This window comes from Fukomys damarensis, unplaced genomic scaffold, assembly GCF_012274545.1.
Source record: "Fukomys damarensis isolate Sample0158 unplaced genomic scaffold, DMR_v1.0_HiC HiC_scaffold_4, whole genome shotgun sequence".
NCBI lineage: Eukaryota > Metazoa > Chordata > Mammalia > Rodentia > Bathyergidae > Fukomys > Fukomys damarensis.
This window is the reverse complement of record NW_022900916.1, coordinates 43,152,274-43,167,163: the sequence shown is the minus strand read 5'-3', so window position 1 is coordinate 43,167,163 and position 14,890 is coordinate 43,152,274. Positions and strand designations below refer to the sequence as shown.

The following is a 14,890-nucleotide window of genomic DNA, read 5'->3' as shown; positions in this document are numbered from 1 at the left end:
CTTGTACGAATTACTGAAATTCTCTGGCATTCTTTTATAGCAACACAAAAGAGATTAACATAGTCATATTCTTGGAGTTGTTTTCATTAGAGAACTGTTGAAATTCTGCTCTTCCAACCACAGCATTTTTTTTTTTTTTTAGTTTCTCTTGTGGCCAGCTGCAGAGCTTCCATTCACAATGATTAGATTTTGGGCCACTCTGCCAAATCATATTGCTAGGTACGTATTCTACAGACCACACTCATAATAATACGTAGACACTCAAATACCTCAAATCCAGGCAGATGATATTGATACCAACTCACAAATCCAGGAAAAATAAACTCAAATAAAAACCCATATTCCCTAACTTCCTGTATTAAATATGACATTAAAGTATTCACTGTTACATTGTTATACATTTGGATTTAGAGGTCTATCCAAAACCTACTGCAATATTCCAACAGAAAACCAACATTTCAAAATTTAGTCAGAATTCATCTTGTCAAGGCCCCTTTTTTATTTCTCACCTGTGTGATGCATTTGCCATTTCTACTCTTTAGGAAATCACAAATGAGATTTAGCAATGTTCTGTGCTCTGGTCTAATCTCGCTTTCTGAGTCTCATCAGGATCCTGTGTGAATGTACCAGCTAGAAAAGTTAGTTGAAGATCTTGTGTGGTTTAACACTCTTGCTCCCTTTATTAAGTTTTCCTTTTTGCTTTGTTTTTCAAACCTTAAAACAAGTTACATTTAAAATTAAAAGCCAGCACCTTAGTAGCTCTCTGGGGTACAGTGAAGTCGAGGGAAAGGCATCTATTTTGAAAACGAACATAATGTGGCCTCTGGGAGTATTTTTTCTGTAAGAATACTGGCTTTCTGGAGTAATTAGTATATTATGGTACATGACTGCTTTGTGAAATGTGCAAATGATGTCACCTATGCAGCCTTGTTTATTTCCTCCAGTTTGTACTGTTATTAAAAGCATATTGTATTATAGAGCTATTCAGATATTTTAAATATAAAATGTATTGTTTCCTTTATATAGATGTATGGAATATATTTCAGTAATATATGCATTACTTGGAAAGTTCTACTTTGACAAACTGACAAATTCTAGGTTAATTAGCAAATGTTATATCCCAGTGAGTAGTAAATCAATGGAACATCCCAAGAAGAGGATAAAGACACTTAAAATAGAAACAGTTATCCAAAGGTATACAAGTTGGGCATATTCAACTCCTGGGTCTATATTACCAATCTCCCCATATCACCCCAAAACTTGAAATTCTTATTTTGAGCTCTTAAGAATGCCTAACTTATAACTGATTTTAAATGAGAAAATCTCTTGTGGCTTTGGCTTGGGAATAATCATTCAGTAAAGTGTGCAGTGTGTTTTATGCAAACAACTCAGCCTGGTATTATAACAGCCCCTCCTTGAGGTGGGGACCAGCCTGGCACTATGGCCATGTAAGTCCTGTCAGGATGGTCATGCTCTCTCACGTTTTTCCACCCAAGTTTAGTAACAGTGCAGATTCCATGTTCCTGTTCCAGTACTCTCTGAGAAGTGCCTGATGATGCTGATGTACTTACAGATACAAGAACAATCTTTGCTATAATTGTATAAAGCCATAAATGTATATAAATTATCTTTAAAAAAGAAAATAAAACAAAAGCCAGCATCTCTATTGGCATGTGTTTACTATAGCATGTATTATGATTTAACATTTATCAAGGAAAAAGAACACTCGAGTCCCCAGTGCAAGGCCTGTGTATAATTACAAAGTGGGCAAAGTTTATCTCTTTCACTCACCTCATGTCCATAGCCTTTCATCACAATATGCAGCTGTCACAAATCCTGACTAAATATAGCTGCTCACAGTTCCTTTCCACAATATTGAGTGTAAGTTTGCAGTTCCCAACTCACCAGCCCATTGTTTTAATACCTCTGTTGTATTCACTCATTTGTTCATTTTTCCATTCAACAAATATTTATTGAACACCTACTGTGCCAGACATTTTGGGATACAACACTCATCAAAATGAACATATTTCTATCTTAGATGAATTGCATTTAATATGGGTGAAATACAGAAAGTCAGCAAAATAATTTCAAACTGTGGTAATGCTTTCAAGAATATAAAATGAAGTGAGAGAAAAAATGGAGAGAAAGCCACTTTGATGTAGTCAGGTAAGTCTTTCTGAAATCCAAAGAATAGAAAGGGGTCAGCCATGAAAAATGGAACCAGCTGTTTTAAACTATTAATTTTAGCTAACATTATTGCTTTAAAATTATCTCAGAACACTGACTCTGAAGTCAAGAAAGGGTCTTAATTGTGAGGTTCAGATCTGGACTTTCACATTGTATCTTCTTTTAAAATTTAGACAGTAATATCCAGTACATAGGTTTGAGGTAAGAGTTAAATGAGATAATGAATATGTACACCTTGAACTGTGAGTACCCACTGCATTACTTATTACTGCATAACAAACCATTCAGAAACACATCTGTGCAAGTTGACTGCCCTAGACTAGATTTTAGTGTTACATGAGCTCTGTCTTTTTCACCCTTTTCATTCTGGGGCCCAAATGAAAGGATAATAGCTTTTTGAAGGAAGTATGGTGTGTTTATCAGCTTCTTGCTGCTCTAACACATAACTAAGATAATCAACTAGAAAGGAGATTCCAGTTTATGATCATTTAGTCTTGTTGACTTTAGGCTTGTGAGGTAGCACATCATGATAGGAGCTCACAGTAAAACAAACGTGCACATTTCATGACAGGAAGTGGAAGAAAGGGACCAGTCCTACAGTGCCTTGCTTGGAAATGCCCTAAAAACCACTTATTGGATTTCATTTCTTAAAGATTCTACCACTTCCTAAGAACACTGAGCTGAGACTCAACCCATGGACCAACCCATGTATCCAATACATGGACCCTCAGGGAACATTTTAGAACCAAACTTCTGTCCAGAATGTAAATATTTTTGAACAGTTTAACATACCTCAATTACTGTAGTTCATAATAACCTATTATTAGGGGTTGGGGATTTAGCTCAGTGGTTCTGCCGCCTGCCTCATAATAACCTATTATTTTTCATTTTCATAAGATTGCTATCAACATATAGGTATGAATAAATGGCATTTGTAGAAAATGATTACTTTGCAATAAGAAAGCACTTCCCTTATTCATTAACTGACCACACTCTTCTTATCTGTTTGCTTTGTACATTTGGGAAAATAGTACTTTATTGGGTTTCTACTAGATGGTCATACTTGCATATTCCTTTCAAAATCATCATCTTTCAGTGACTGACATTGAAAATTATTACACTGATTGAACCTAGTGTAAGATTTGCTATTCTTCAAAAGTGACATACATGCATAGACTAACCAAAGAGGAGTCCTGGAATAACAGGATCAATTTATACGTCTTTATGAAACTAATGGAGAGCTAATCAGGGGGCTTGTACATAATCTTTATTCTACTGAACCTCTGTCCAACCACTCTTGACTCATTTTATAGAAGACGAAGTAAAAAATGGAGAGCCATACACATAGGTAATAATCATGAGGAGGTGCGACACTTAACTACTCTCAACAGGAGGGTGAGCATACAAAAATACATTGTGGCCTAATTCCTGATGAAATCAATTCAGCCAAATTACCTTATATTGGTGCCCTGGCAATTCAGTGAGAAAGGCATCTTGCATCCCAAATTCCGAGCATGAGAGCAACTTTCTGTGGCTGTCTTTACAGGGTTACCAGAGCTTCAGAATTATAGAGCAAGCTGAAAGGTTGTCTGGAGACTAAATAATTACCCTTCCCATATGGTGATTGCTTTTGTAAAAGAGCAAATAGGACCTAGAATGAATAATATTGCCCAAGATCATATTGGAGTTTTCATTTACAGTCCTTTGAGGACCTATTTATTCTAGGGATGCAAACTAACTTGACTTTATAAGGTACTGAGCTGGAATCACTTTGTGTTTGATCTCAGTGAAGACTGTTACTTTTCATTATTACTCCACCATAAGGGTGGGGGGGAATCAGCATCACTGGTGCTTAAATTCTAATTATGTTCAAGGAAATAACTTACCTGCTTAAAAATCTACTTGGCTCCATATCTCCCTCGCACCCTCTTCCCCTCTAGTCCTGTTCAAGAAGTGTCCTAAAATTACAAAGCCACAATGGTTCTTTTATACTGAGGCAAAGAGGACACCTTTAGAATATGTGAGACTTTAATAACTGTTTTTGGAGAAGGCTAATTTGTAGTTTCTGTTTTTGTCCATTGCCATATTTTATTTTCCATTATCCTTCCAGATCAGAAAACATACACTTGGGTTATGTTAACCTGGAAAGTGTACTTAATAAGGTTAAAACAATTATAGGAGTGGAATCAATTAACAGAACATGTATGTGTGTGTGTGGTACAGGTATATGCATGTTTGCATGGGGGTGGTTAGAATTGTAGAGTGCAGCTGGAAATGAGGCCACACAAATTACCTGTTACCAATTAAAGAAGAGACTAGTGAATCATCTCAGGGAAGCTCTTTTTTCCTTAGGACATAATAAAGCCCCCGTGCAAGAAGTCTGGGAAATTTCTCAAAGCATAATGGAATGGATATGGAATAGGAAGATATTGTGAATTGAACTAATGTTTGCTCTGACCTTATATAGATGTTGTATGGGACTGAAAAGGACTTAAGAGAACCCTTGGTGAGAGAGGCTCTTATATAGATGTCAGCTGGACATAATACACAGGTTTAAGGCCTCATTCTGCCCTGTTGAAGCTGTTGAACTTTGTAGCCACAAGAATGTCTCAACAACTACTTTCCTTGCTTGTTGGGAGTGTTAAATGAAACAATGCACTAATGTATGAAACAAAATTTTGTAACTTATCCCAGACTAACCCATCAGTTAAATTTTGTCAGCTATACCTTAAAATGGTATCCAGAGTCTCACCACTTTCATAACCCTCAAGCTGGGCCAAACCGCCTCTGACACTTTACTCTTGTGATTACTTCCTAAGAGCTCCCTGCCTCCTTCGTTGTTCCCACCTCTAAGTCACTTCAGTCTCTTCTTTTTGGAGAAACTGTAGAGAGCTTGGAAAACACCAGGCTGGGCCAGAATTTAGCTCAGTGGTGCCGTGCCTGCAAGTGTGCAAGTGTGAGGTCCTGAGTTTGATTCCCAGTACAAACACACACACACACACACACACACACACACACACACAAGACCACCAGTCAGATCATGCCATCCTAGTAAAAAGTCTCCATTGCCTTCCCATTTTTTTCATCCAGAGTAAATGCTAAAATATTTAAATTGATCTAAGGGTCCTATATATGTTCTATCCATCTCCCATCCTGTTCTCTGACCTCTTCTCTTCTGTTCTTCAAACAGTCTGCATATGTTCTGCCTGGAATTCTCCTCCTGGATGACTTTATGCTTTCCTATCTAAGAACTGTGTCCTTGGTGGGAGTCCAGAGGTGAATAGCATTTCATGTGGGAAGAGACAGGAGCAGGCAGTCTAAGTGTGTCTCTCTCTCTGTTTGTGAAGTCACCAGGATTCAAGCACAAGAGCTCTACACTGATAACCTCATCTCATCCTAGTCGCTTTCCAAAGGCTGAACTTGTAAACAACGTAGTGTGTGATTCAAGTTAAGTTTCCATCACCTAAAATCATTGATCTGATTTTGAGGACTAAATTCCTGCTTGAATTCAGGGAGATGAAATATATTAAAACCATGCCAGTAACTCTCCCAAGGGAAATACAGAGAACAGATTTGAATGTGGTAATAAAGTCCTCCTTTGATGTTTATTGACTTCCTTTCTACCACTGCAGTCTCTTCCTGCATGTACAACAACAGCCCATTGTGTTTATTTTCATGCTGTTTCATACATGTTGCTGCATCGGCTCACATGGAGTTAAAGAACACCTTTAGCAGCTTGGGCTTCTCTGCAAATGTGTCCTGCTGTGCTGGGTTTGTGTGAAATCAGATTTAACCATGTAACAAAATTATTAATGTTGGAATTTAGTAAAACTGTGCTCAAAATATGGTTTAACTAAATCATTTTTTTTTTTGCTAAGGTTTTAATATGTTGATCATCTCGTAGTAGAAAGAAAAATAGGAGTTTTCTATGGACAAAACAAAATCTTTTTTTTTTGCTAAGGTTTTAATATGTTGATCATCTCGTAGTAGAAAGAAAAATAGGAGTTTTCTATGGACTCAAGACAAGATCAAGCAGGCATTTGTCTCAGAAAAGTAATAGAAATGTGAATCAGAAATGTGAGTAATTGTTAGGACAGGAGAATAGGACCAGGGCCATGACCCAAGGCAGGAAAGGCTAAGGTGGCACCGTGATGGAAGACAAAAAGGGGGATGAAGGAAGAATTCAAGAGGTTTCAAAGAAATGGAACCCGTGAAATATGAGTTAGTGGCTGAAAAGAGCAAAGGAACTGTGAAAGAAAGAGAACTATCTCAGAGGCTGGGAGGTTTTTGTGTATGAGTATGTGGATGGTTGGACGGTGCCTTTAGTTGAACAGAAGCAGATCTTGTTTAGTGAGATCAGTTAAATTAATGTCAAGCACTTACCTAAAGTTTAATCATTCATTTAAAAGTTCATCATCTTGTACAACTGTGCTGCAAGCTTTTATTTTATTCAAATGCACATTTATTAAAGTATTTTTCAAATGTTAACTGAAATCTACATATCCTTTGTCTACTCTTCTCTCTTACCTACCATTCTTAAAAAAGGAAATAAAGTTACTTTAAAATGCAATAATATCATATAACAAAATGTAATATAAGATATGATAACTCCTATTAATAATGATGTCAGGCCGGGGATTTAGCTGAGCGGTTTGGAGGGCCTGCCTTGCAAGCACAAGGACCTGAGTTCAAGCCCCGGTAACAAAAAAAAAAAAAAAAAAAAAAAAAAAAGTCAGCTAAGTAGTAATGAGTGCCTGCTACATCCTAGGTGCATTGTTATTTTTAATTTCACAAGAAATGTATGAGTTAGATAGCACTGAAGTCTGGCTTTGAATGGATAAATAATTTGTCAAACTTATATATATATATATATGTGGCCCAGTCCCTTGTATGATTCAAGTTTCTATTATTTGAATGTACATCATAAGCTCCTGTCTTGCCTTTGGATTTGCTTTCTTTGTAAGTCTCCTCAAATTATTGGTTAAATTGTTAGAGACCTTTCAACGCTTAAAACTATTTTCACGTAGTTTCCACTGACTATACTTGCTTTAATATGTGTGCAGAAAAAACATCATTTTAAAATACATGCAAACCAAGTGCGTTCTTTTAATTCACTGAAAGGAATTAGAAATTTAGATGAGCAGCTTGGTACAATATGAGTATTTCTTTTTTATCTTTCCTTTCTAAATTGTGTTTACTTTTTTCTTATCATTTCTTGTGATTGAAATTTTCATACTTAAATATTTGCCTTGATACACATCATTAAATTCAGAATTATTCAAGCTTAAACAGCTACATCTTGGCCATGCTAAATTTAATGCATGAACTGTAGAGACAAACTAAAGTGGCATATAATTTTTGAACTGACATCCACTCTCTGCTGCTTAAGCCCACCATGCTAATTTGATGGATTTAAAAGAAAAGCTCTGTGATTTGGAAAGACGCAGCATAAAATTGATGGGCATGAATCTGGCATTTAGTCACTCAAGTGAATATGATAATGATCGTATCATCAGACAAAATAATAATGTGACAGTTTCATAGAATGGAGAAACACTTCTGTGCCAGAGAATTTAAATGTCGTCCACCTGGATTCCCAGATGTTTACCAGTTTTAACCATGTAAAACCTTCTGTTAACCTGTGCTCTCCAAATAACAACCTTGAAAGGTGTTGGGTAGTTATAGAGCACAGGCCCAAAGATGCAATCATTGCTGACACTGGAGCAGTAGTCGTCCTTCATCTATTTGTTATAATCAGTCTGTATTTATTCCATTAGCATTTTATAACTGAATCACTGCAAGAAGTCAGAAAGTGGAATGCAACTGTGACCTTTACCCTTAAAAATCTTTTAAACATTCCTTTGGAAAAGAGACTTTCATTTGTTGTATCACTTAATTCAGATGTAAAAACAAAGGGGGTGGGAAAGAAAGAGAGAGAGAGAGAGAGAGAGAGAGAGGGAGAGAGAGAGAGAGAGAGAGAGAGAGAGAGAGAGAGAGAGGATGACAGAGGAGTGGGATATGGGTGTATGTTACTGTGAAAGTGTTATCTGTTGGGATAAGTATGATTTTTCCTTCATTTAGAAATAACACCATCCTAGGCTGGGAATTTGGCTCCTCCTGCCTCGCAAGCGCAAGGACCTACCTGAGTTCGATCCCTGGTACCAAAAAAAAAAAGAAAAGAAAAGAAATAACGCCATCCTTCTCCTAGTGTCTCATGGTTACTAGTTTACAGAAATTCCAGGTTTTGTATGGAAACCTAGCTCCTGAGAGGTTAGAGTTTATTCATCCACTTATTTTTTCATAGGTGACTTGACACCTTCTGTAATAGGTAAGTAATTACAAAGCTAAGTTTCCTCTTCCATTAGCCTTCCAAGGAAACATCCTATCTTTTGCTTTCTGTTTTGGGTTAGCAAGCACAAGATAATAACTGAGAAAGCCTGACTGGTTAAGAAAACAGCTTTGTTTGGGAGGAAGTAAACAGTTTTTGTTTAGTTTTTAAAGGCAGTCACCTGGTGCTCACCTGCATACTGACAATAAACAGTGAGTGGAGCCAGGTTGCATGTGCCTTTACAGCGTGACCTCACACTGACCGTCCTAAATCCCAGAAGTTTGGAGGAAAATGCCCAAGTAACTCCCATGGTCCTGAAGGTAAAACAGCCGTAGTCCGACAGAACTCTGGGCAGCAGCAAAGCCTCAAAAATAATGATTCCTGAGCTTGCCTCTAGAGATTCTGATTTAAATGAATTGGGTTATGGCCAAGGATTGAGCACATTCTAAAGGTACTCAGGATATTCATTCTAATGTGTGGCCGAAGTTGAGTTCTTCTGGTCAGGAGGCTTATAAACCATTCAGTCAACAGGAGGCTTATAAACCATTCAGTTAACAAATGTTCAGTGTTTGAATCACTGCCTGGCCATGGGTTGTTATTTTCAATAGGCATACTGACTTAGATGACTTAATTCCTAATTTAAAATTCTTGGTACACAGAAAAGCACTCCATAAACGTCAATTTGTTGAAGCATACAGCTATAGGGCAAAAGATTCTATTTTCATTTATGTTTAAAAAAATCAATCTAAGCTGATTTGAAAGTTTAGAAAGGACATCCAGATTTTCTTTTTTGTGTCTGTGACCACTCACTATTTTTTAGAGGTAATAAAATAAAGCTATCCTTTTTTGGCTAATACATATATAATATTTTCATATATAAAAAGATTAATTCTACCAAATGCTTTAGTCAGTGTTATTATTCCTAGTACAGGAAGAGACCACATGAGGCCTTAACTGTAGCTGTCAAGGAAAAATATAAGCAAGTCATGACTTTTCCTTTTTTTTTTTTTTTTTTTTGGGAACGGGGATTGAACTTGGTGGGTCCTTGCACTTTCCAGGCAGGCTGTGAAACCACTGAGCTAAATCCCTGGCCCTCAAGTCATGATTTTAAAAAAAACTCAAGGAATTCCTGCCTAGCTGTGAAGTATTGGTGGCTTTTTTTCTTCCTAATAAGACTAAATTCATTCAATGTCCTAGTGAGCATTTTGATTATAAATATCCAACTGTGTAAAAAGTACAAAACAGATTTGTAGATTTCTAATATATTAACCCAAAGTGCATGACTACATACGGTACATCCTACAGGCGAGGAGAGGTAGAAGGGGAAATAGAAGACTGTGGTGGAAAGCTAGTAATAAATACATAAATACAGAAGTGGAGATGATCCATATTATAGTACATTCTACCACCAATACTGCAGCCAAAATGTACAAAAAAAGAAACCATTTCAAAAGAACTCGGGAGAATGTGATGGACCCTTATATACCCTTGGAGGCCGTGGAGAGCCACCTACCTCCCTGCTAATGGTGGCAAGAGTACATGGGGCTTTTCCCAAAAGGAAGAAACATCAAATGTTAAGTTTAGATTAAGAGCTATAAAACCTTAGTGGTGGCGCATGCCTGTAATCCCAGCATTCAGGAGGCTGAGGCAGGAGGATGGCTGTGAGTTCAAGACCAGCCTGGGCTACATAGTGAGTTCCAGGTCAGTCTCAATTACATAGTGAGACCCTGTCTCAAAACAAAACAAAACAAAAAACACCTCAGGGTGCCCATAAAAGTGATTCACTCCTTAATATGATAGTATCTAATTTAAAAAATCCAGTTTAAAAAAAAAGTGAGTCATCTTAGTATTGCAAGGTAAGCAAATGCTCCTCCCTCATTATGAGAAGTTTGATGGTGCTATTTTCTTCCTGAACTTTCAGAAAAGAAGCGAAGAGTGACTTTGGTTTGGGTTCGAGTGAGAGGCTTTTAATGAGCATTTTAGAATAGAAAGCTCCATGCTTAAACTCATCTCTACGTTCAAAAAAACCTAACTGAAAGAAGCCAAACCAAAGCCGACCTGCTCAGCATTAACACACACCTCTTTTCTTCCGCTAAATTTTACTGTAAGAGTGGAAACAAATCCTAAAAATCCTAGAAAGTCACAATAAGTCAAACACCTACTTTACACCGCTAGGACCTTCACAAAGGTCAGCTGAAGTTATTGTGCAGATTTCAGTGGAGCTACAGTCAGGGAGCACCAACAAAGCCAATTATATACACACTCGGAGAGCCCTCGAAAGCGTGAAACTTTGTGTCGGGCCACCCTGAAGACATCCACACGGCCTGATGAGGTCACACTGCACAGAGATGCCTCAGCATTGTCGGGAGTGTCCTGTCCTTCTACAGAATTGGGAGGAGCCGATTCAGCTTTTGTTCCACGTACACTAAAGTCTTTACCAAACATTAAAATGAAGGGAGGTGACACAGAACACAACATACACTGCCAAGCTACCTGTGTGTGGGCGGTGGTTTTTTGTTGTTGTGTTGTTTTGCTTTTTGAGACAGTGTCTTGTTTTGTAGGACAGGCATGTCTTGAGCTCACCATGTAACTCAGGCAGGCCTTGAACTCTCAGGGATGCTCCTGCCTCAGCCTCCCAAATTTGGGGATTATAGGCGTGCACCACCATACCTGGCTGTTCTCTGTGGATTTTAAAACCACTTCCTCCTTCAAGGTATTTGCCACAGAAAGCTCAGTCTGTCCTGCTTAATAATCAGTAGTACAGGTTTGAATCATCAGAACCTGGGCAAGACCTTGATATTTCCATCATTAGCAACTATCTCTAAGGGCAAGTCCCGTTACCTAGTTATGGCAAATTTATCACTAGAGAAGACAAGTGTAGCCATCTTAAAGAATGTCCCAACCACTGCTTCTCAATATAGAAAGACTAAAACTACATAGAGTTTATCATACAACAAATCCCATCTCTGTCCCCTGAGATTCCTCTATTTCATTAATTAGTAGGGGATTAAAAAAAAAAGACTTAAAGAGCACGTTACAGCAGCATTCAGCTTTCCTATGAAATACTCGGCATGTTAAATGCTATGTACACTTTTCTCTTGGTAAGCTGGACGCCGGCTTCAGAGTTTGGTGGGACGGGGGAAATGACCAGTTCAAAACTACTCTAGAAAATTTCTTTTGGCAGAATAGCAGCTATCCAAGTTAAAAATGGGAGATCAGTTTGTTGCTTTGTGGTCTTTCGAGTCGTTTCTGTCCCCTTTACGTGAAGCTCGGTCACCACTCCTGAGTGGAGCTGGGCAGTCCTGCGCGCCGCTCCCCTGGCTGCTCCACGGCCGCCTTCGCATTGCTGCAGCGCGGCCTGAAGAGGTGCGTGTTGCTGGGGACGTCCCCACACGGCCTTTACAGACAGGTCCACAACACATTTTCTGTCTTTGCCAATGTGTAGGATCGAAACAGGAAAACACTGCGTTCTGTTAGAGCCAGAAGCCATCTCTGTATCTGAGCCATCGTCGGACTGGTTACTGCAGCAAGGAGACGGTGGGGGAGGCACTTGAGGGGGTCCTGCGTGCATCAGAATTGTGACGTTTAAACTCCTTCTGTAGTTTGCTACTCTGGTTGCTTTTTATCCTGTTTCCAGCCAGGGTTTTCTCTGTCTTGGTTTCAGTGTAGTCTTCAGGCTGGGTCTTGCCCTCGTGTCTACCACATGATTCCAGTTTTTGTTGGATTCTGCTGGCCACTTCTTTCACCTTTCACAAGCAGAGCACAGGCGCTGCAGATGTCTCCCGAAGGAGTCTCACGCAACCCGAAACAGCTCTGGAAGTCCTTTTCGTAACGTTTACTGTCAGTGAATCAGTAACTGGAGTTAGCTCTGCAAATGCAGCAGCCCTCTACACGTCGGTACATCTTTGGCTTAGGAAAACCAAACATCTTTCTTCTGGGTCGCAGCTTCCTAGAGCGGCCAACCCTGGAGCTGCGGCGTGCAGGGTGGGCCAGCCGCCTCCAAGGGCAGCGTCCGGAAAGATTGTCTGTGGCAGTTCTGCGGTTGCTCTGGCCGGCTGCGAGAGTGTAGATTCCACTTTCCCCAAGTACTGCTGGCTTTAAAATAAGCAAGATTTCATTTGTAGGTTTTCCTATTAAAAGTTGCAGTTAGGGGCCAGGGATTTACCTCAGTGATTGAGCTGCCTGCCTTGCAAACGCGAGGACCCAAGTTCGATCCCTGGTACCCAAAACAAAACAGAAACAAAAACAAAAAACAAAACAACAACAACAAAAACAATAAACCCCAAAAGTTACAATTATATTTGAATGCAAGTGCAAACTTTTACAAGAAAACGTCACTTTGTTCAGAATGCTTGGCATTTGATGTTCATAGCCATTGTCGAGGTCAGAGAAGGTCCTATCATTATTTCCTCATCCGAATCCTTTCCTGATCAAACAGAAACTCTCATTTAAACTGCAACTAAACATACGAAGTATATTTTGATGAACTAAATAATATCTTATGCCTGTTCCTCAGATTTTCTTAGGCTTAACATTGCATCATTGAAATATTTGAGCATAGGATACATACAACTAAAAATTGAATTCCCTACCAATCAAGATTAATGTATGAATATTCCAGTCAGCTTTCTAACACTTTCTAGAAAAATTCAGACAAGATGTTCTCCAACCTGTCTTGCTTGAATAGTCCCTCAGAGTCTAAGGCCAGTTCTGCTGATATTTGGAGAATAGATATTCTATGAAATCCAGGAAAGGGGAGCCAGTTTTATGTTCCTAGCCCTAAAGTAAGGAAATTAGTTTTGATTCAAATGATAACTATTTCTCTATGCTGTGTCTATCTCTTCTGTAATATTTAGGGCCTTTTGCCCTAATATGACTCAGCTCCCGTTTTAGGTTGAATAACTGGAATATTTAGTCAACATAGTATCACATCTTTTCCTTAAAAATCTGAGTAAAATGTTGAACGTCTAAATTCTGTCCTGATTTAATCACCTTCTGTCCAATTCCAATGCTCCTACCTTAGTCAAAGTAATCAGTCTGTTGACTGGACTATAGTCATAGCTCCCTTACTGATGGTTCTTGTTTGCCTAACCACTCCAACAGATCTCCTTCGTACAATGGAATCAAGAGAGCTTTGTTCTCCAATTATATTGCGTTTCCTGTCAATGCCCTCCACTTTCTCCTCTTAGAATAAAACCCAACTCTTTATGACAGCTCTGCCTTCCTCCTCAGCCTGATTTTTCTTCTTTTTCATCACTCAGCCATTCAGGTATTCCAGCAAACACAGCCAACACTCAAACTTGCCAAATTTGGAATCATCTTAGTCTTTCAATTTATCTTTCTTGTGCTTGAAAATTTTATTTTGTCCATGTTTTTATCCACTATTGTATCAGTTATCACTATGCAACAAGTTTTCCTAAAACCTAGGAGCTAAGCACAACAAATTTTATTATTTTGTAGTTGTGTAAGAGTGGAGGTCAACACTTTAGAACAATTCTGAGTGATTCTGTCCTTGGGATCTCCCATGAAGTTCCAATCAGGATATAACTCATGATTGAGTCATCATGGGATTCCCTCCTGGAGCTCAGAGATCTGTTTCCAACATGTTGCAGTCATACAGCTATTTGCTTTATTTGCTTGCTGACTTTTGGAACAAGGTCTTAGTTCCTCACAATTAAAATTTCTCAGAATTGCTTCTGTGTCTTCACAACACAGCAGCTATTAGTAAAATAATTCCTCCAACAACCTAAATGGTTTTAGAAGTTGGTCCATTTCCAGATATTCCAAAGAGGATACAGATCTGTCAACACCTTGAGTTTGGTCTTCTAAGAGACTGAACAAAAACCAACTGAGCTATGTTTTCCGAAGGCATCTGGCCTCCAGAAGCTGTGAAGTATTAAATTAGTGCTGGTTTAAGCTGCTGTTTTTGGTAATCTGTTATAGCAATGATTTTAAAACTTTAAATGTTACTTTTCATGTAACTGAATCTTAGAACAACATGAGTTGTGTGCTATTAATAGTTACATCTCTTATAATAGGCAACAGAGGCAAAGATAAATGAATTAATTTGACCAGGGCTATCAAATTAAGTAACATAAATATAACTACTTATTATTGATGAAACTATAGTTTGGAATCTAGCAATTTAACTCAGAATTTTTCAGTTAATGCCTATTTTTTAACATACATATTATACTGCCTCTTATGAAAGACGTCAACTGTCCATTCAAGAACTCTAGTTTTCCCTCTTTCTTTTCCTATGTCTTTCTCCCCATTCTATTCTTTACTTCTAAATATATGAATTTAAAATAAATCCAGAGACTCAAATAGCATTTTATGCTTAGATCGTCTTAGTTAAGGAAAAGGGAATGA

The 14,890-nt window shown here is 38.3% G+C and overlaps 1 pseudogene; it reads right to left on the bottom strand.

Moving 5' to 3' along the window:
* Window positions 1-11,745: 11,745 nt before the first annotated feature.
* LOC104869949 lies at window positions 11,746-12,445 on the bottom strand (annotated as a pseudogene).
* Between the last annotated feature and the right edge of the window lie 2,445 nt (window positions 12,446-14,890).